The 22,723-nt window shown below is 43.9% G+C and overlaps 1 long non-coding RNA gene across 1 annotated transcript in view; it reads left to right on the top strand.

The window, feature by feature from the left end:
* Positions 1–2,391: 2,391 nt before the first annotated feature.
* Positions 2,392–22,723, top strand: part of LOC141984623 (uncharacterized) — a 31,905-nt gene continuing 11,573 nt past the window's right edge. The window contains exons 1-2 of the long non-coding RNA XR_012638759.1: positions 2,392–2,609; positions 5,850–6,100. This is a non-coding gene — a long non-coding RNA (uncharacterized LOC141984623). The remainder of the gene's footprint in view (positions 2,610–5,849; positions 6,101–22,723) is intronic.

Below are 22,723 nucleotides of genomic sequence, written 5' to 3'. Positions count from 1 at the left end.
AAGAGCCCATTATTAAATGTTTGTTCCCTGCGTAGATACTTGTAGACTGTAATTAAGTTACCCCTGACCTTCTCTTTGTTAAGATAATTGATTGAGCTCTTTGGATCTATCACTGTAAGGCATGATCCTTTAATCATTCTCGTAGTTCTTCTCTGAACCCTCTCCAATTTATCAGTATCCTTCTGAATTGTGGGCACCAGAACTGGACATAGCATTCTAGCAGCAGTCACACCAGTGCCAAATATAGGGGTAAAATAACCTCTCTACTCCTACTCAAGATTCCCCTGTTTATGCATCCCAGGATTGCATTAGCAATTTTGGCCACAGTGTCAGATTGGGAGCTCATGGTCAGCTGATTTTTCACCACAGCCGCCAAATCTTTTTCAGAGATTTATTTGCTCAAATTCTGTTCATGCCTATGTTCTGGTAGAACAGCGTCACATACTGTATAAACGGCATGTTTAAGAAAATCCTTGTGAATACTATTTTTGTAAATGACCTGATGCATGCTGTCTTTTTAGAGTCAACTCTTGCCTGCATTTGATATGTGCTTTTCTGATACTCAAAAACCCGAGCTTCTGAAAAGTCTGTTGCAAATCTTCCCAAAAGACATTCAGTCTGGAAACGCACCCAGAAATTCCCAGGTTTACCTGAACTATTGAACTGAACTGTTTTAGTCTGGAATTTGGCTGGAAATCTTGTGAGAAGAGGCTATCTCAGGAGACTTCTGGTAATTCCAGCTTTCATTGAAAACAGACACTGAAAGGTGATCAGCTGTCCCTTAGCATTCTGCCACGTCTGTTTCTGTATTTTGCCAGCACCACAGTTGCAGCTGCATCTATGAAAATTAAAATAATAGGTTGGAAAATATAAACTGAGCATTTCAGAACCTTCAAAAAGATCCAGGGTCAGATTCTCCAGTCAACACTGGCAAGATTTCCCCTTGATGCTCTTATGCCAGCCCCACTTCTGCTCCCTGACTCAGGATTGTAAACAGGGAAGAGGCGATTTGGCTACGGTACATCCCATTGATCTAAGTTCCTTAAGCAGCTGGTGCAGTTTAGAGCCACCTCTGAACTGCTCTAAGATGTGTTGAGAGACCAGTCTGGCACTCAGCTATCACAGCTAGACCTGCAATTGAAGGATCTGGGGACCAAAGATGTCTTAAAGTCCTCTTTGTCCATTTTTGTTCTAAAAAAAATGAGAAAAGGTTTCAGACAGGATAGGGAGTGGTTCTTTTTGCTATCAAAATGATTACAGCCCCTTAATATCTTAGAGCATCTTTTTATCTAGATTTTAAGTTTTGCTGCTTAAGAAAGTTATTTAACAAAAGACACTAAATTAGCGGTTCTCAAACTGTGGGTTAGGACCCCAAAGTGGGTCATGACTCTGTTTTAATGGGATCGTCATGGCCCAAGCCCAAGCCCAAGCCCCACCTCCCAGGGCTTCAGCCCTTGGTGGTGGGCCTCAGGTTTTAAATCCCCCACCTGGGGCTGAAGCCCTTGGGCTTCAGCTTTGGCCCACCAGCATGGAGTGGTGGGACTTAGGCTTTGGCTTCCGCCCCCTCCCCCGCTTAGGGCAGTTGGGCAGGGTCAGGCTTCAGTCCCTGTAGTAATTTTTGTTGTCAGAAGGGGCTCACAGTGCAATGAAGTTTGAGAACCACTAAATCATCCAGAAACATTGCAAAAGTGATATGGGATATCACAGGTTTTTCACTTTTCAAAACTTTCTCTCTCAAATGAGAAACTAGGAGTGAGTAGCTTTCTTTACATTTCATTTAGTTTTTGTAAAGTGAGTATAGCTGTGATATGCTCTATGGTAGCTTTCTGGGCACAAAAACTGTGTTAAACATGGAAACAGGGCCGTCCTCAGGCATACGCAGCATACGTGGCTGCGTAGGGCACCACTACATTTGGGGTCCCGCCGGGACGGGTAAGAGTGGGGTCGGGTTGTAGACACAAATGCGCCGGCGTGGCGCATTCTGAGGGAGGGTACTGCTGGGGTCTCTGGGAAGGGGCGGTGGAACTCACCTGTGTGACTCTCTACCCACTGCCATTGAGGTGAGGTGGGCCGGGTGGCGCTGGCTCCGGTGGTAACCTTTGCTGCCTGGGTAACGCATTCTTCTTTTCCTCTCCCCTGTGCTGAGCACAGCCCCCGCCTCCCCGTGGAGTGGCCATCACCCCCCCCCCTTCTGGCAGGGCTGGGTGGGGTGCAGATGTGTGGGCTGTCTGGCTGCGTGCTGAGGAAGTGACTCACTTTCTCGGCAGCCAGCCCGAATGCCTCACTCCAAGTGACCACACTGGCTGGAATGCGCACAGCTGGCTGGGCTGGGGAGCGCGTCTCTCGCCCGGTAGGTGCTGCACCCTTGCAGCGATCCATCCGATCCGGGGGGAGCCATGCAGGGTAGGAGGAGCTGCCGCTGCCCCCCAGGTTCCCCAGCCCCGAGATGCTGCACTTCACCGTGGTGCCAACGGTGGTGTCCGGTGATGTGACCTGACCTGAGGGTTTGCTGCTGTTGTTGCCACTCTGCACCCCAAGAGGTAGATTTTGGGGTCCCACGGCTTTCCACCTATCTCTTCTGCTGCAGCTGTTGGACCAGTAGGCCAGGGGTGAGCCATGCATGAAAGCAGTACTGTGTTGCCATTGATCAGCTTTGAGCATGAACATGTTGTTAGCAATAGAACATTATTGTCAGATCAGAGCTATTTTTTAATTGTTTTCTATTTTTTATAACTGATTATTTTTGTGTTGCTAAGAGCAAGTCGGGCATAGGGGCACCAGTTTAATAATATTGCATAGGGCACCATAAATCCTAAGGACGGCCCTGCATGGAAAGACAGATTCTACTGTTTACACTGATGTGGTATAATGTGCATGTGAAAGCAGAGTAAAATTTTACCATCCTGTTGAAATGCTCTTTGTGGACTTGATGTTGCTTTCACTGCATTCAATGAGAGCACAGTTGGAATCTGAGCCACTGAAGTATTAAAGTCTTACTCAGACATTTCCTCGGCCAGTCTATACACTGGTTCAAAATTACACTCTCAGTTATGCTGCTGTACAAACGAAATAACTCCACTGAAGTCAATGGAGTTTACGCTGTGTTTATACCAGTTTATACCAGCAGCATCCAACGTGTGGAAAAAAAATTGCTGAGATAAAAGGTAGGGAGTGTTCTATTATTTTGTCTAAGTAATAACTTGATATCACTTTGTTCTCTGAAAATTGCTGCAAAACTTGCTATTTCTTGAATCTACCACAGGACTTGCAGGGCTTACATATGTGCAGTGGGTGAGACATCTGGTTTGGAACAAAGCCATTTTTTAGCCAGGAATAAACTTCAGTTGCTCTTCAACCACAAATAACAGACTGAGGGTAGGGATGAAAGCTAAGTAAACGTTTAATAATGTAATATCAAACTTGATTACCACAGTAATAGCTTACAGGGCATATGATTTCATTACTTCTCCAGAACACATGGAATTTGACAGCTTTTAATTTTTGTAGCCACTGGGTTGTGGTTAACTAGGCATGATTTACTATCTTAGAACAAGATTGTGGCCTCCTACAAACCTATACAGGATAGTAAGGGGGCATAAAGTACCTCCTTATGTCCCTGTACCACCTACCTGCATTAGGTTAGTATGAAGCAACCTCCACAGAGCTGCTTCTGACCCTTTTATGCAAAAGGACAGGGAATGGGCGATGCCTGGGCTCTGTCTCCATAATGTGTACTAGAGTGCTGAGAGATGTACACTGTGGCAGGTGTAGGGTAGAGGGTAAGTTCCCTCCACCCCCTTCCATGTAGGGGGGAACCAGAAGACAGAACTCTGATTTTCTGGTTGGGGCTGCCCCTGGGGCAGTGCAACCAATGCACTGTCCCCATACATTGGACTTGTGCCAAAGCCAGGATTGAGCCCTGAGCCTGCCAGATGCCTTTATATTCCTTAAACAATGTGATGGGCTTTGACAGCAGCAAAATAGGTGATTGGCCCAACTGGTTGAAATATTTTTGGATACTTAGTAAATTAGAGATGTTTGGGAGACTATCCTTCAGTAAATATGTGGTTGCTGCCATTGTGAATTATATCATTTCTGATAATACATTTGAGAAATATTATATATCCTGGAGGAGTGGTGTTAAAATAATTTGTTTCTGGTGCTTGGCAACATGGCCACAGGTAAGATGGGTATTTGGGGTGTGTAACAGTATACTGACCCTTCAAGGTTGAGCAAGGAAGACTCCATGGCCATGCCACTCTGGTCCAGGAGTTGTGTCTCAAAGGTATTTACGCTCCTAACTTCCAGTGGTTTAAATAGGAGTTAGGAGCCTAAATACCTTTGAGGATCTGGGCCAAAGAAAATAATCGCTGAGAAAGAAGAAGTGGTCCCGGGGTGACAATTTACGGGTTGGAAGAGAACATAGGCTTCTGACTCTGTCCAGGGCTTGGAATGAGAACCTTGAAGTGTGGTAGGGGAAGGGTCCTCTCTTTCTTAGCCAAAAGGACTTTTGGGAAATGTAGTCCCAGGCGCTACAGGGATTTGCAGACTTCCACAACAAAGCATGCTGAGAAGAAGGACAGGATATTAGCAGCTTCTTTGGTGAAGGCAGGAGAGAATGAAAAGAGAGCTGGAGGGGTTGCCAGTTGTTCTGACCTCACTGAGTTTGCACACTGTATGTTAGGAGGAAATACCATAGTAGAAAAAGCCGGGGGGGGGGGGGGTCAGTCATACATGTATCCCCATAACGTGAGGTTATGGATGCACGTGTATCTATGTGGTTTGCACATGTTCTCCCCATAACGTTAAGGAACCTGTATTCAAGGTGGAGTAAAGGTACAGTTTGTGGAAATGGTGAATATCCTGCTGTTTATTTCTTTGCATATGATGTATGTGCATGTGTTGATATGATTTAATGTGTATAATATGTGTGTGTTTAATGTGCCCCAGCCCCCAAGTGATAAAATTTAAATTCCTGTGCATGCCCCTGCCTGGTTGTTCTGAAGGCCATGAGATCCCAAGAGACTATGCAAGAGCTAAGTAACAAGAAGGAATTACAAACAAAGTAATCACAAAATCCTAAAAGCAGACTGTTATCTGAAGGTGTAGTAGAGAGTCATGGTCCTCTAGTGATGACCCTGTGTCACAGTAAGTCACATGATGTTTATGTGTAGATGTGTATCTAAAAGTAGCTGTTGTTCTTGTGAGGGTGGACTAGACAAGCCCACCTTGGACAGCTGCATATCTTCTTTCATAATATTTTGTGCAGCATGATATGGATCTTGATAATCTTCTGCAGTGATCCATTATTATCATAAACACATCCCCATGGTCAAAGGAAACTCTAGGTGCTGTGCAGTGGCATAGGCTATGTCTACACCATCACTTTTGTTGGTAAAACTTTTGTTGGTCAGGGGTGTGAAAAAACACTGACTGACAAAAGTTTCACTGACAAAAGCACCAGTGTGGACAGCACAATGTTGGTGGAAGACACTCTCCTGCCAACATAGCTACCATAGCTCTCTCCCACCAGCATAGAGCGGCTACACAGGAGACCTTACAGGGGCACAGCTGCACCAATACAGCTGTGCTGCTGTAAAGTCTGTAATGTAGACATAGCCATAATGAGTGTAACAGACTTATCTGGAGTGGTGTTAGTCTACTATACAGATTTGATTCTGGGAGCAGAGATATTGAGATATTTTTTACCAGAGGTCCCAGGCAGGGAAGGCAATAACACAACAGTCAATGCATACTGTGTCCTTGTTAAACAAACATAACCTGTAAAGTTACCATTAGCATTGTTACACTGAGTAAAACATTTCAGCCTCCTTTCCTTTATTTTCCAGGCACTTGACAAGAAGAGCTCCTGAGGCTCTGAAGTGAGTCATGTGGAAGCCAGTTTAGCTATAGTAAATAAAGGCCTTATAATAGGTCCATTGAACTGTGATGACAGCTGCTGCTAGGAGTTATTAAAACGTGTGATAAGTGCTGTGCGATGGAACAGGAAGAAAACAAGGAAAAACATGTTTAAGTTTGCAGGGAGTCAAGTCAGGTGAGGACTCCAACATTCCAGGAAAGAAATGGTACAGAGGAGAAGGTATGTCACAACTTATGGCATAAATTGTAGATGGTTTCTGTGGCCTAGATGTACATGTAGAACCACTCTACATGTAAAGAAGGTTTGAAGCAGAAGCAGTAGCTGAATCCCTACTGTATACAACGGGCAAATTTGAGGTGTAGCACAACACTGGCACACAAAGCAATATGGGCATAAGAATTGAATATTCCAGCATCTGCATCAGCTTGTTTGTTTTTGTAGTTCTCACTTCAGCAGTTAGAAAAAATGCTTCAGCCATTGGCAGGATGCGACAGAGCCGCCATATCGGAAATGGGTGAGCTAGATAAATGCTCAGATCAAACAAGTGACAATCAAAGTCAAATGGTTTGCCCCTGTGCCAGACCGGTCAGTTCAAGTTAATTGTGTTGGATTAGACTGGTTGAGATTTTGGGCCAGAACCTGTAGTTGAATACAGTGTATCTACAGTGACTTGCACTAGCTGAGGGTCTGGCCCTTTATTTTGATTTCAAGTCAGTGCATATTATTGTATGACACTTCGATGCCTATTGATAGATGCCTTACAAACATATTCAGTAGTTGTAAAAAAATAAACATGTAAGATCCCGATTGACTTACTACTTTCTTACTTTCTGCAATTATGAACAGTTTAATGAAAACATTTCATACACACAGCGTTGTGTTACTGAAATATGTGAGAGCCACACAGAGCAACAGTGAAGGCTTTTAAAAAGTCGAAACAGGGACAGGTTTGATTTTTTTTTAAGAGACAAAGGCAGTGTTAAAAACAATTAAAAACAGGTGGCAAAATCAGGAATCATGCAGCATTTTAAAATAAAGGTAGAAAAAATCAATATACAGTAAGCAACTTTGAGAATTTTGAAAATGTAAAATATTTTCCCCAAAATTTTTAAAAAATCGATCAGCTCTGCAGCTCGTTGTTAAAAACAGTAACAATTTCATAAACTTTTGAAATTCTTACTAAATTTTTACTAACTTAAATTCTTAATTTAAAACAATCAATTTTTTTTATCAAACACTGCAACAGTTTGAGTTAAAAACTAAATTAAAAATTAAGTTATGAGTTTAAAAAAGAACTAGAGAAGTCTGAGGTTCGTAGATTAATAGGTTTTTTGTTTGGTTTGGTTTCTGGGCCAGAAGGGACCATAAAATCATCTAGTCTGGGTTCTTTTTTGTTTTCTGCTTGGTGAGCCTTTAGGGTTCTCCTTGTTTAAGCTTTTCTCCACCATTATGAGGGCATGTGTGTGCATGCCTGTAATATATATGATTTCTTTCAGCCAAGTCTTCTACATAATCACTTGACTCCAGAATCTGGAGCTTAAGAAAAGCACCAAATATCATCATTAAAATCATGATAGCTGGCAACATCAGATCCTTTGGCAGAATTCAAATTTATTTTTTGTAATTTCTGCAATTAATATTGATTTTTATTTTTAAGCATTTTTATTTGTAACTATGTTAATTTTCACAGTTGTGGGAAATTAAGGGAGGTTAGAATTGGGGTTAGGATTATGGCAATGCTGACAACGGGGCTGCAGGGGGATTTCTGTGCAGCTGAGGGGTCCGAGACACCCAGGCACAAGATGAGGGGGAGGCTGAGGTTTTGGCTGATGCAGTGAAGATGCCAGGCCAGGGCCATGAGGAGGAGGCGGCAGAGTCCCCAGCTGTGGGTGAGGCCTCCCTGCTGAACAGTTCTGGGACATCCATATTCCGTACTCCTGGCTGGTGAGTCAGTGGGACTGTGACAGGGGGGCTGCAGAGGGCTCCCTTCACAGCTGTAGGGCCAGTGTGGGGAAGGTAGCAGTCCTGACAGGGCAGAGCAAAGACACTCAGTTAGGGCTGCAAGGAGGAGGAGGCACCCTGGCTGCTGAACGGGTCCTGCCCGGGGATGACCCCCATACTCTTGGCCATTAGCAAGCAGAGCTGTGACAGCACGGCTGCAGGGGGCTCCCTACCTGGCCATGGGGCCGATGACATCAGATCCCTGTGGGCACTAGGTCTGGGGGAGGCTGTGGTTCCTGACTGTTATTGATGGATTTTTTTTTGTTGATTTTTGGGTCAGATGAAATAAACGTTTCCAGGTAACTAATGATTTAAACTGAATCCTGCTTAGACTACTTATGAGGCCTGACAGCCAGCAGTAACTTATGGTTACTAGCGTATACTGTAGCTGGGAAGCTCAGTGACCTCTGCAACTAAGGTGCTTAACTAGAAAAGCAGGAAATTGGTTTTAAAAAAAGACTTGTAAAGCAATTCTCCTTTTCCCATGCTGTCCTGTCCAAAGCATATCGGTATCGTAACAGGAAAGACAAACCCATTGACTGGCTGGTCTTATCTCATTTACAAAGGCCCTTTAGACTTGAAGAGAGAGTTACGGTAATAGCTTTTTCCAAACAGAAAAATCTGCCAAATTAATTGGCCTGTTTGTTTGGCTTCAGAAAATACAATTCCCCTCTTATGCTGGTGCAACAGCTAAGTGATTTAGATAATAAGCTGTTTTTCGTTCACTTCCTATCAGTCCAACACTCCTGTGAGAGAAAACAGAACCAACCTCCTGTCTGGAAATTCCTAAAGAACTGGGGGAACAATTCCATGAGGGGCCCAGCATGGCACCTACTATCTGCCAGATCCCAGTTACCACTTGATAAATCCTGCCTTTACTAATAGGAGAATTAATGCAGCTTACACGAGGTATTTCGTTTACAGTGCAGACAAACAAAAGTGGATTAGTTAAAAAAACATTGTGCTTAGTGGAGTCTGATTAACCTTCTGACCTAGTGTACTGCAGATGTCGCCATTCCTCTCCGTGTGATGGACAGGGACACAGTTTTACATTGCCATGACATTACATTACATAACATTATTTGTGGGGTATCATAACGGTGAATATCATGATTTTTAACTCCACACTTGAGCTGTTTCCTCCTCTCCGTTGATCTGAACCCAGGTGCTCATCTCAAAGCAGTGAAAGAATCACTTCTTCTTCAAATGGTCATGAAGAGAAGGGTTAAAAATGGCACAAACTTACTACAAAAGTTAGAATAATAAGTGAATAAATGTTTAATATAAAATATTATCAAGTGGCTATTCTAATCAATAAAACGCAGAATTTCAGCTGGTTGGCAACGGAGGAAAGGGAGAACATCTGCTTTTACATTTAAGAAAGTCGACCATATGGAGGATTATGATTAAACAGTAATAACCTTCAAGAGGATCAGTTATCATAAGTATAAAAATTGGTTGAACACACTGTGGAGGGCAAGGAATGTTATTGTGTGTCTGTGTCTTTGTGTTAAATGACCAGTTCTTATAACCAGAAGCACCACATCATTGTTATTGGGCCATACACAATGCTTTACTCAGATGTGAAAGTGCTTTTGGACATTAGGTGAATATATTAAATGTGGCACCCACAGCCATGGCACCTTGCTCCCTTCCAACAGTTAAAACACAATACATGCTTATATAGTCTGTCTGAGGTGACTGGATTGAATGAATAAACTAGCTTTGTGATGATAAAGTCAAGGTTAATATAAACCACTATAAAAAGAACAGGAGTACTTGTGGCACCTTAGAGACTAACAAATTTATTAGAGCATAAGCTTTCGTGGGTTACAGCCCACTTCATCGGATGCATAGAATGGAACATATAGTAAGATATATATACATACAGATAAGTTGGAAGTTACCATACAGCTAACAAAACTTAGGTTCTGTCTGGAGGACTGCCAGAAAGTAAGTTGTGTAGTGGGGGAATCTCCACTGAGAATATTCTGCCATTGCCCTGGACAATTAAACTACAAGAACCAATAGCAAGAGCAGGAAAATAAATCTTAATTGCCATTGAGTCCTGGACCATTCAATTCTTTAAAGATCACAATCAAATCCCAGATGAGATGACTCAAAGGGGACAGTGATATGTCACAGACTTTGACTGATCAGTTTCTAGAGGCTGGCAGGACAAAGCATATGATAGACTATTCTGTAGAACAGTACATAATAGAAATTAATGAATAAATGTCACTTTTCTCCTTAACGGTGACTACATTAGACTACTCCTGCAGAGGAATAATGTCTTATCTGCAGCTGAACCTGTGGTCTGGATTCATGAAAAGAATGAGTGCATGACTTTCATCTGGAGTGAAATTTCCTCCTGTGCAGAGGGCCATCAAAAAGTCTAAGCACCATTTAAGTTCTCCGTGAGCCCTGTTTTGAGGATTTAAGTAAGATGGAGGTGTGCCTCTTGCAGTGCTACTGCACAGGGGTGAATTTCACCTTTCCAGAGCTTTAGCAAAGAATAGAATCCTTGTTTAATATTTAGCCACTTTCCAAAGTGTTGCAGCAATTATTTCTGATGTGCTATTCTGTATAAAGAACGGATGCGCCATTGACTTTGGGTTATTGATGGGTACACTTTCAGTATTCTGGGTGGGGATTTTCCTATACAACTTCCATTAATTTTAACAGGGTTCTCCCATCATAGTGAACATTTACACCATGTGTAGTCTTTAAGTATGATATTTGTTGTTTGTATATCATGCCAGAGACCTGTATGGCAGTTTATAGACTAAATAAGGGACCTTGTCCCCAGACTCAAGGCATTTGCTTGCAGTCTATCTTGAATATGATCTCAAATGACACAGGCTGAGATGTGCCATTTACAAAGCGGCAGGGAAGGAGACCTGCACAAGCCATTTATGAAGTTGCTTGTTTTCAAAATGTGCAGCGCGTGCTACCACTCTTTTTATGATGAATTTAGATTTTATTTCACTGACATGGGCATGTAGAGCAGCATAAAGAGATTGTCCAGATAAGTGTGTTCTGAGGAAGGTCCTGAAAGAGAAGGAAGGTTTGTGGCATTCAGGATCAGAGAGAACAAAATGAAAGTTATTGTTTAAGCTCTGTGTCTGAATTCTGAATGAGCGATATAGCAAACAGGAATGTCCCTGCTGTAATCCAACCACTGATTGATATCTCCCAAATTATTCATAGTTTATTCTGATCACATCAAATCCTGGTCCCACTGAAATCAATGAGTGTTTTGCCATTAACTTCAGTGGGGCCAAGATTTGACCCTACATCCATCTGAAGGAGTGTGACATCCATCTGAAGGAGTGTGACATCCTTCTGATGAGATATTGGAGCCACAGTATATTTAGGGTTGCCAACTTTCTAATTGCACAAAACCAAACACCCCTGCCCTGCCCCTTTTCTGAGGCCCTGCCTCGCTCACTCCAGCTCCCCATCCCTCCGTCGCTCACTGTCCCCCACCCTCACATTCACTGGGCTGGGGCGGGGACTTGGGATGTGGGAGAGGGTGCAGGCTCTAGCTGGGGGTGTGGTCTCTGGGGTGGGGTTGGGGGATTGGTGCCGACTCCGTGGGTGCTCCAGGGTTGGAGCACCCATGGGGAAGAATTAGTGGGTGCTCTGCACCCACTGGCAGCCAAGCTCCCCTTCTTACACTTCTTCCAAAGCAGAATTTTTCTGCCTCCCCGCCCTTCCCACAAAATAATTTGTATTTTTGACTTTGTCCCAATTCAGGATGGAAAAACTTTCTAAAATGCAAACTGCTTCATAAGAATAGCTTTTCATTTTCTGGCTGGCTCTAAAGAGAGACAGTATGGCCTAGTGAACAGAGCACTAGAATGGAACTCAGGGAATCTGGCTCAGTCACCGGTCTGCTGCATGAACTCGGACAAGTCACATCACTGCTCTGTGCCTCATTTTCCCCATCATAAAATGGGAATGATGATACCAAGCTCTTTTGTAAAATGCTTTGAGATCCACTGATAAGTGCTATATAAGAACTAGGTGGTATTATTAATGCTAGGAATGTCTCCATTTTGACAAAGTGAGCATCCAATGAAGACAATCAAATGTAATCCATTATTATAAACAAAGTCCAGAAAAGAGTTGCTACATTAAAGAACACTTCTGCTGAATGTCAGAGATTTTCATTAAAACAGTGGGAATGTGTCAGTTATTTATACCTACAAACACCAGCAATTTGTGGGAATAGTGCTTTTTTATAAATTTCTGGCTAATTATTTTAAAGCTAAATGTATTATTTTCAGCTCCTTTTCCACAGCTGAGTATAACAGGGATGGGAAGAGAGCACAAAGGAAAAGAGCACAAAGGAAAAAGGGAAAACAATTAAAAATTTGGCACAGCAATAGAAATTTGGCACGTACAGTGCTGTCAGCTGCCAGAAGGGAGTTAAAAACTTTGTCCCCTTCTGCCCCCTCCCACTCCCTTCTGGAAAAAATGAATCAGATGAAGCCATGAAGAAGATGTGTGTGTATATGTAAGACTCCCGCAAAGACCTATGTGTGGAACTTGCAGGAAAGCATCCCTGTTCCTGACAACACTTAAGTACTTGCTTAAGTCCCACTGAAACCTGAATAGGGATGGAATTAAGCATGAGCATAAATGCTTTGCTAAACTGTGGCTGCCGTATGGTGAATTAATCACATACATAAGTCTTTGTAGGACTGGGACCTTACTGACATCTGGGTGTTATTGTAAGTCTTGTTCTTCCTCTTTTTTGTGCTGTGTGTAGGGTGACCAGATGTCCCGATTTTATAGGGACAGTCCCGATTTTGGGGACTTTTTCTTATATAGGCACCTATTACCCCCTACCCTGTCCCGATTTTTGACACTTGCAATCTGGTCACCCTAATTGTGTGAGATCCTCACTTGTTGCTCCATGGCTGATTTTAGGCGGTCAGTTATTTGGAAGCTACCCTCCTCTGCACCAGCCTGATATCTGATTGTCAGGGGAATTTTACCCCAGGGGAAGTGGCACTACCATTGCATCCCCCTGTTCTCACCTGTGAAATCTGTATAGTATAGGGTAAAAGCACAAAAAGACCAAATTTCACAGAGGGAGACCAGATTTCACAGTCCGTGATGTGTTTTTCATGGCTGTGAATTTGGTAGGGCCCTACTCATAGGATTCTTATTGATGTCAGCAGGGGTGCTGTGAATGAGCTGAGAGTAGGATATGCCCGATAAGTTGTATGGCACTTTAGGGAACTTGCAGGTGAAAGGTACTCACAGTTTCAATCTGGCAAAGCACTTAAGTGCTTGCTTATTTTCAGTGCACGCTTAATTTTAAGCAAGTGAATAGCCCCAGTGACTTTGGTGGGAAAACTCATGTGCTGAAAGTTAAGTTTGAGGGTAAGTGCTTTGCTGGATCAGGGCCTGAATAATAAGATAATAATAAGATAATAATTAATAGTTTTTATCTATTATAAAGCCAGTAGGCATTAAGAAAAGGGAAGCCCATTCAGCCTTCCATCCCTAACATGACTGCTACTTAACTTGGTTGGGGGCAACAGGTAATTACTGTTGAAGATAGAAAATTATCCTCTGTTTTCAGTAAAAGCACATTTCCCCGTTTTGTTTTCCTCACTCACTTCGGGACATTTCATGCTACTGTTTTGTATGTGTCTTACCTACCTTCAGGGCTTTCCCATTTGTTTTTTCTCTTTTGTCTCGCCGTTCTGGGAGTTGGAGTTGAAAGGAAAGCAGAAGCTCTTTGAGGTCACAGCACATTGCATTAGTGAGACATGCAGCTCCTCCCCGCTTCCACCCGCCCTTTCTGAGATGAGTGATAACATCAACAGGGCCTTTGCTCCTTGCTGTGTTCCATGTGTTCTCTCATCTTCTCTCTGCCTGTCACTAGTTTAATTCCACATGCACCAGTGAACAGCAGCCACTGACGCTTGAGCTAACCACTACACAAAAATAAAGGCTGTAACTTGAGCTTCCTGCAAACATGCATTTTTAACTTTCCAGCTAGTCCAGCACACCTCCTCACATTTCACATTATCAGTGAGCTGTACCGAACCAAGCAGGCTGTTTGCTCTAATCTCTGTGCAGCCTGCTGCCCTGTGTTATCAATGGCAAGGGTTTATATTGGAAGTTACTGCCCAGTAACTAAACATGAGGTACTGGCACCTTGTGTAAGAAATATCATGTCTGCACTAGCTATTCAGTGTTAATATGGGCTTGTATGATCTCTCCTGTGCACAAATGTGCAGACAAGACCCAGCTAACGGAAGAACTCCAGCCTCTATGGGATCCTGCAGTCCACAGCTCTCCCTCTGCTCAGGGCAAATCTACACTACAGTACTACACGGGTGCAGCCGCACTGATGCAGCTGCATGGTTGTAGAGCATCTGGTGAAGATGTGCTATGCCGACAGGAGAGCACTCTCCCATCGGCATAATTACTCCAGCTTGGTGAGAAGCTAAAGCTATGTTGGCAGGAGAGTGTCTCCAGTTGACATCGCGCTGGTGTGGACAGCGCAAAACTTGTGTCACTTGGGGTGGGAGGGTGGCTTTTTCACACCCCTCAGCGATGTAAATTATATTGACTTAGGCTGCAGTGTAGATCTGCCCTATTCGAATGACACTGCTGGATGGGGGCTAGCAGGGACGGAGCCAGAGAAAGGAGAGAGAGCCAGGATGCTCAGCTGCCCAGAGGGACTTCCTCGCATAGCCACACTGTGTTGCAGCCTCCAGCCTACACCGTAGTAGCAAGGTATGGCTGGTAGCCAGGATACCCTGAAGTTGTAACTTCCTCATTGCCCAGTGCTGAGCTGTTCTGTGGAAAGGAGTCAAATTACTCATTAACTCCCACCACCCCCAGACCATCCTGGGAGGGGAAGGAAAGAAGAAACACTGTGAAAAGGGAGGTAGGAGGAGAAGGAAAGAAAACACACACACACACACACACATACACACACACGGAAGGAAGAAAAACACACACATGCTGCACTGGGGAGGCTGTGAGAACTCTGTTCTTTTGGATACATGCTCAATATTATCCTTAATTGCCTAACACAGAGACCCCATGGTACCAAGTACCTTAAAGCTAAGATAGATAGACTGCATATTGGAGGCGGCATATGCCCATTACAGTGGCTGTTTCCATACTCATTGCCCTGTCTATTCCTTCCATGTAGTCCCTGGACTGCCTGGATATTTAGTGAAGGGACAGAAGTGGCTTTGTGAATGGGCAACATCACATATTTCCCCTCGTCAGGGCCTTACCATGGTTTTCTCATCCAGTTTCCCCCCCTCTGCACTGCACAGCTAAGGGGGAAAATATGGACCTGTGTGTAAAAGTCATCATATTATACAAAGCACCTGAATATGGTGCAGTCTGACAAAATGCACTGGCTTCTGTGCAAGCTGAAATGGAACTGTGGATATTCCTATTGGAAGATGCAGCTGCCTTATCAATTTCCTGGTTCCAAGAGCCTCAGTCAGATGCCTCAGGTAAGGCAATGGCCTATTTAAAATACCACATTAAAAATTGATGAATTTCATATCCCTCTGACTTTTGGAAGAAAAAAATATTTCACAAGCAAAATGCAAATTTCATAAATGGTTGATCCAGCTTTTGCAGAAGGGGCTTTGGCAAAGGACTGAGAGATCTGTCCTTATTTTAAACAAATAAGGGCACCCAGAGCAGTCATCCTGTGCAGTGATGAAATTGTTGGTAGCATTGCTTATAAGGGATGGGTCGGAGGGACTAATGATTGACTTTAAGTGGATGTCCACTATTGTCATTGCACTCAGAACTAAGGGATCCAAAGCCCAATGAAGTGAGAATACCCTAAACACAAAATTCACCTTTGTGACTTTCCCTCTTAAGCTTTTTCTTTTGTATGTACACACACAAAATAGCCCCCTAAACAAACAACAGACTCTCATGAATAAATCAAGCTATTCTTCCTATTGGCTGAAAGGGAAGGAAGAAAGAGAGAACAGTATTATTTCTGTTTTTAGCTACTTGTGAGGCAATCAGGCCCAGCTCCTTATAGGGTAATTAGGTTTCTAGCTCTCATTGATTTCAATGGGAGTTCGTCTGCCTAAATAACTTTAAGGAACTGGGCCTCAGATGCTAGGTGATAGTGGCCATATAAGAACCTAGCTAGATGGTGAGATAAATAATTTCTTTGTAACTATGCATTGTGCCCACATGTACTGGAATAGATCGAGCATCTGCTAGCTATATCCAATACTGCGAGCACTCAGCTAGCACGTTTATCTTGAAAGCAACTGAATTCATTCAAACTCTACCAGGATGCAGGGATCTGTCCATTAAGAACTGTTTGTAGGATCATAAAAACATAAGAACGGCAATACTGGGTCAGACCAAAGGTTCATCTAACCCAGTATCCTGTCTACTGATGCCAGGTGCCCCAGAGGAAATGAACAGAACAGGCAATCATCAAGTGATCCATCCCCTGTTGCCCATTCCCAGCTTCTGGCAAAACAGAGGCTAGGGACACTTGAGAGCATGGTTTTGTATCCCTGCCCATCTTGGCTAATAGCCATTGATGGACCTGTCCTCCAGGAACTTATCTAGTTCCTTTTTGAACACTATTATAGTCTTAGCCTTCACAACATCCTCTGACAAACAGTTCCACAGGTTGACCGTGCGTTATGTGAAGAAATACAATTGGGCAGCAAGGTATATATTTGTATTGTGATGATGGCCCATAGATCCCTTATTCCCAAGACCCCAGCAGTTTCCAGAGGAAGAGAAGTGATTGTTCATCGACATTACTACCACGATAGGGAAAAATACTGAGAGCAATGAAGGAAAAACACTGATGATTTTCAACCAAGTAATAAAAATCTTCCAAGAACTGGCAATGTCTACCCTTTGAAAATGCACCAAAGAGATGAACCACCAAGACAAGAGGATAAAGTTTAGAGGAGAAATAGTGATCCAGATACAGAAGAACATGATTAGAGTGTGGTTAGGGCATTATATTTTTTAGGGTTATAATAATAAAAGATTATAGTTAAATAGAAACAGTGAGTGGAAATTGAACAACAGGATTTTAAATATAAAATTAGTGCACTGAATTTTTTTTACCCTGCGGAAAAAGACCTAGGGGTGACAGTGGACGAGAAGCTGGATATGAGTCAGCAGTGTGCCCTTGCTGCCAAGAAGGCCAATGGCATTTTGGGATGTATAAGTAGGGGCATAGCGAGCAGATCGAGGGACGTGATCGTTCCCCTCTATTCGACACTGGTGAGGCCTCATCTGGAGTACTGTGTCCAGTTTTGGGCCCCACACTACAAGAAGGATGTGGATAAATTGGAGAGAGTCCAGCGAAGGGCAACAAAAATGATTAGGGGTCTAGAGCACATGACTTATGAGGAGAGGCTGAGGGAGCTGGGATTGTTTAGTCTGCAGAAGAGAAGAATGAGGGGGGATTTGATAGCTGCTTTCAACTACCTGAAAGGGGGTTCCAAAGAGGATGGCTCTAGACTGTTCTCAATGGTAGCAGATGACAGAACGAGGAGTAATGGTCTCAAGTTGCAATGGGGGAGGTTTAGATTGGATATTAGGAAAAACTTTTTCACTAAGAGGGTGGTGAAACACTGGAATGCGTTACCTAGGGAGGTGGTAGAATCTCCTTCCTTAGAGGTTTTTAAGGTCAGGCTTGACAAAGCCCTGGCTGGGATGATTTAACTGGGAATTGGTCCTGCTTCGAGCAGGGGGTTGGACTAGATGACCTTCTGGGGTCCCTTCCAACCCTGATATTCTATGATTCTAGGATTCTATGATTTAGATCAGGGGTTCTCAAACTGGGGGTTGGGATCCCTCAGGAGGTCACAAGGTTATTACATGGAGGATTACGAGCTGTCAGCCTCCACCCCAAACCCTGCTTTCCTTCCAGCATTTATAGTGGTGTTAAATATATTTAAAAAGTGTTTTTAATTTATAAGGCGGGTCACATTCAGAGGCTTGCTCTGTGAAAGGGGTCACCAGTACAAAAGTTTGAGAACCACTGATTTAGATCAACATAAAAATATCAGAATGACACTTCTGATATGGAATTTGATACAGAAAATGAGTCTAGGAACATTATTTATGGGAAAGGCCTGATCTCCTCATGGTATACCAATGGTTACTGATGAATCTAGAAGATAAGACTACTTTTATGCAAAAAGAGAAAAGGCTCTAAAAGGAAAAGTCACTTTGGAACAACAGGAAAATATCTGGAGGAAGATCAAAACCCTATCTATTTGTGTAATCAGTAAGGAAAATTATTGCAAAATCCTGTATCAATGTACCTTGCTCCGACTAAAGAAAGAAAAATATATAAAAAGGAAGTTATATATTCTGAAATGGATGGTGGGCCTGCCCTAAGATAATTGTATTTTGGAGGAAAACAGCAAACAGAATTTTCAAGATACTAAAGACAGGCTACTCAGAGAAAATATTGGTTCTATTAGATTACAGTTCAAAGGAGGTTGCTGACTCAGGGAAAAACCCACTGATAACACAGTTACTACCAGCAGCCAGATGCATGATAGCTCATTTTTAGAAAAGGACACGCTTGGAATGGATACTGTTATAAATAGCAAAAATATTTACAATTACTTTAAAGAGCAACTTCTTTCCCCTTCTGTAACTCACCATTTTTGTTTGTCACTTCCCTTTAAGCTACAATTTTGCTCCATATTTTCTAGTTTTTCTTCAAAGGGCACAGCACAGAACTTCTAGCCCAGGGGGAGGAGATGCTAAGGTGGTTTTAAGACATTTTTGCACCCTCCATATTTGGGGCTACAATAGCACACCCAGCGTAACTTAGCCTTGGGAACTTGGTTAAATTTTGGTAGCCTCCCAGAACTAAGATAACTGACTCTGTGGATGAGGGGAAAGCAGTGGACATGTTATTCATTGACTTTAGCAAAGCTTTTGATACTGTTTCCCACAGTATTGTTGCCAGCAAATTAAAGAAGTATGGATTGGATGAATGGACTATAAGGGGGACAGAAAGCTGTCTAGATCATCAGGCTCAATGGGTAGTGATCAATGGCTCCATGTCTAGTTGGAAGCCAGTATCAAGCGGAGTGCCCTAAGGGTCATCCTGGGGCTGGTTTGTTCAATATCTTCATTAATGTTCTGGAGGATGGTGTGGATTGCACCCTCAGCAGGTTTGCAGATGACACTAAACTGGGAGGAGTGGTAGATATGCTGGAGGGTAGGGACAGGATACTGAGGGACCTAGACAAATTAGAGGATTGGGCCAAAAGAAATCCGATGAGCTTCAACAAGGACATGTGCAGAGTCCTGCACTTAGGACGAAAAAATCCCATGCACTGCTACAGACTAGGGACCAAGTGGCTAGGCAGCAGTTCTGCAGAAAAGGACCTAGGGGTTATGGTGGATGAGAAGCTAGATATGAGTCAACAGTGTGCCCTTGTTGCCAAGAAGGCTAATGGCATTTTGGGCTGTATAAGTAGGAGCATTGCCAGTAGATCGAAGGATGTGACCATTCCCCTCTATTCGGCATCGGTGTGGCCTCATCTGGAGTACTGTGTCCAGTTTTGCGCCCCACACTACCAGAAGGATGTGGAAAAATTGGAAAGAGTCCAGCGGAGGGCAATGAAAATGATTAGGAGGCTGGGGCACATGACTTATGAGGAGAGGCTGAGGGAACAGGGATTATTTAGTCTGCAGAAGAGAAGCGTGAGGGGGGATTTGATTGCAGGCTTCAACTACCTGGAGGGGGGTTCCAGAGAGGATGGAGCTAGGCTGTTCTTAGTGGTGGCAGATGACAGAACAAGGAGCAATGGTCTCAAGTTGCAGTGGGGGAGGTCTAGGTTGGATATTAGGAAACACTATTTCATGAGGGAGGTGGTGAAGCACTTGAATGGGTTACCTAGGGAGGTGGTGGAATCTCCATCCTTAGAGGTTTTTAAGGCCCAGCTTGAGAAAGCCTTGGCTGGGATGATTTAATTGGGGATTGGTCCTGCTTTGAGCAGGGGGTTGGACTGGATGACCTCCTGAGGTCCCTTCCAACCTTGATATTCTATGATTCTATGATTCTGTGAACTGCCCCATGAGCTGCAGCACTGCCAAGAATCTCTGTAGTAGTGTGTACTGTAGCCTTGCCCCTGACATACCCCTTCCCCACCCCCGCCTTTGGTATATTGCCAATGCAAAGACTTCTGAGAGGATCCTTAGGAGGCAGCCTAATGGCAGTGTGCACAGTGTCCCCGGCCCCACCCCAGATCCTGCACCCGCAGCTGGAGCTGGAGCTGGAGCCTCCCTGCACCCCAACCTCCTGCCCCAACCCAGAGGCCCCTCCTGTACCCCAAACCCCTCATCCCCAGCCCCACCCCAGAGCCCACATACCCAGCCAGAGCCCTCACCCCGTCCTGCACCCCAGCCCACTGCCCCAGCCTGGAGCCCCCCCCCATACTCCAAACCCCTCAGCCCCATCCCGCAGCCCAGAGCCCCCTTCTGCACCCCAAAGCCCTCATCCCCGGCCCCACCCCAGAGCCCACATCCCCAGCCGGAGTCCACCTGCTCGTCCACACCACAACCCCCTGCACCAGCCCGGCACCCCCCCCCACACCCTGAACCCCTCATTTCTGGCCCTATCCCAGAGCCCGCACACCCAGTCAGAGCCCTCACCCCCTCCCGTACCCCAACCCCCTGCCCCAGCCAGGTGAAAATGAGTAAATGAGGGCAGGGGAGAGAGAGCGACGGAGGGAGGGGGGATGGAGTGATTGGGGGCAGGGCCTCGGAGAAGGGGTGGGCATGGATGGGGCCTCAGGGAAGGGGTGGAGCAAGGGTGTTCAGTTTTCTGTGATTAGAAAGTTGGCAACCCTAAGTGGGGGGTGAGGATCTCACTCACCCTCTGTATTTTGGTGTTTTAATGTTGGTTTATTCTTCATTTGTACCTTAACTATAGTGCTGAAATGGCATTTTGAAGACAGGTTTTGGATTGGTTTTCAGCAGCTATAGCTTTGTGTCAGGAATCCCTAGTAGATATATGGTATCATTTTTATACCTTTATGTCTATTTTACATCAGAAATAAGAGCTGCTTGGCCGTGCATTTCCTGGGTATTATTGCACTTCACAGGTGGCTTGAGGCATTCAGTCTTTGGTCCCTTACTGTGCAATGCACCCAAGACATTCAGTAATTCCCTTGTAATGCCTTGCCAATGGGGTTTGATTGCTTAATTATTTTACGTGCCACCCATTAATTAGATGAATCTAGTCTGTACATGCTATAGCACTGTTTGCAAAGGAATCGGCAAATGCCTGAGTATTATAGCTCATGATTAAGGGTAAGTTCTTCTTAAATGCTATTTGTGCATGTAGAAAGTTTGAGGTAGAGGTAGACAGGTGACCCAAATTGCCTTGTGAGTGGTGGCTGCTGGGAATAATTAACTAAACATTAGCATTTCTAAATTACCTTTTCTCTTGGGTAGAAGTGAGTTAAAGCCGAGTCTTGCCAATTCATACAGAATCTAACTTTGCTTTGGGGTATGGCGAGTCTGTGCATTTTCAGTTTCCCACAGGAGAGTAATAAACGACCCTGCCTTCATCTGAGCTGAGTTTGAAATAATAAATGGATTGGGCAACTTCCTCACGCTCAGGCAGGTGAGAACACTCATTAGTTGAGTCTGAGTTTGGACTCTGCCATGGGAAGTTTTCTCAACCTAGCTGCATATTAAAGACTTCATAGTAGCTGCTGCTACCCACACTTGGTATATCCAGGCAGAATGTTGTACTGCTCATTGTGCTTGGTATGTTCTCTGGGTGGGATTTTCAAAAGTGCCTAAGAGAGTTAGGTGCCTAAGTCCCACTGAATGTCAATAGAATTTAGGCTCTCGGGAGTCCTCAGCATATTTGAAAATTTTCTGGCCAGCTTTCCAGCAAAATCCTACTGAATCAGAATGGCAGCAATTTACACCCACTCAGCCCTCGCTTGACCCCGATTTACATGACTGCACAGTGTGCAAAGCAGTGGAGAAAGAGGCCCAATATATTATTTATTAATATTATCAGACACTTGTTTGTGAAATTTTAAGAATTATCAGTACAAAGTTGCCGTCTACCTGTGGCAGGATGTCTCCATGCTATTCACCATCACAGGCTAGGGTGGCTCACCAACAAGTTCGAGTGACAGAAAGTCTGAGTAGTTGAGAAACCTTCCTGTTAATTTTTGCATGATATTCATGAACAGTGAAAATAAGCTAAGAATGGACAACGCACATGAGGACAGTCATAGTCGGATGGCCCTGTGGTGTCTCCTTCCTATGTCCACCAGCAAGAGAGACAAGGTGGGTGAGGTAATATCTTTTACTGGACCAACTTCTGAGATGGTGAGTCCTTGGTGGTGATGTATGTTTTGTTTCTTGAATTTCCTCAGGAAGTAGAAGTCGCTGTTAAGTTTTGCTTCCTTTTCTTTCATGTTGTGGAGTTTCCATTTCAGATGGCAACATTCAATATCTTCCATAGTTGTTTGCAGTGTTGTAGCCGTGTAGACCAGAGGATATTAGAAAGGCAAGGTCAGTCATACTTCTCTGAAAAACACAAGTTTTCATCAGATGGTGACTTGTGCAGCGGGGACCAACATGGCTACCAAAACACTGCATTCACCAGCGAGAGTAACACTGGAACAGGAAAAGAGGCCACGCAGAATGGAGCCAAGATGAATGGCTTATTTATTGGCCCTGCGATCATTTTTAATTAAGATGAATACATCCACCATTAAAGAATGTATCAAGCCACCCTTTCTCTTGGCTTGCTGCCTAATTAGGAACATGTATTTCTGAATGTCATCC

The sequence above is a fragment of the Natator depressus genome, chromosome 3 (genome assembly GCF_965152275.1).
Source record: "Natator depressus isolate rNatDep1 chromosome 3, rNatDep2.hap1, whole genome shotgun sequence".
Taxonomy (NCBI): Eukaryota; Metazoa; Chordata; order Testudines; family Cheloniidae; genus Natator; species Natator depressus.
The sequence above is the reverse complement of the archived record's forward strand: the minus strand, read 5'-3'. Positions and strand labels throughout refer to the sequence as shown.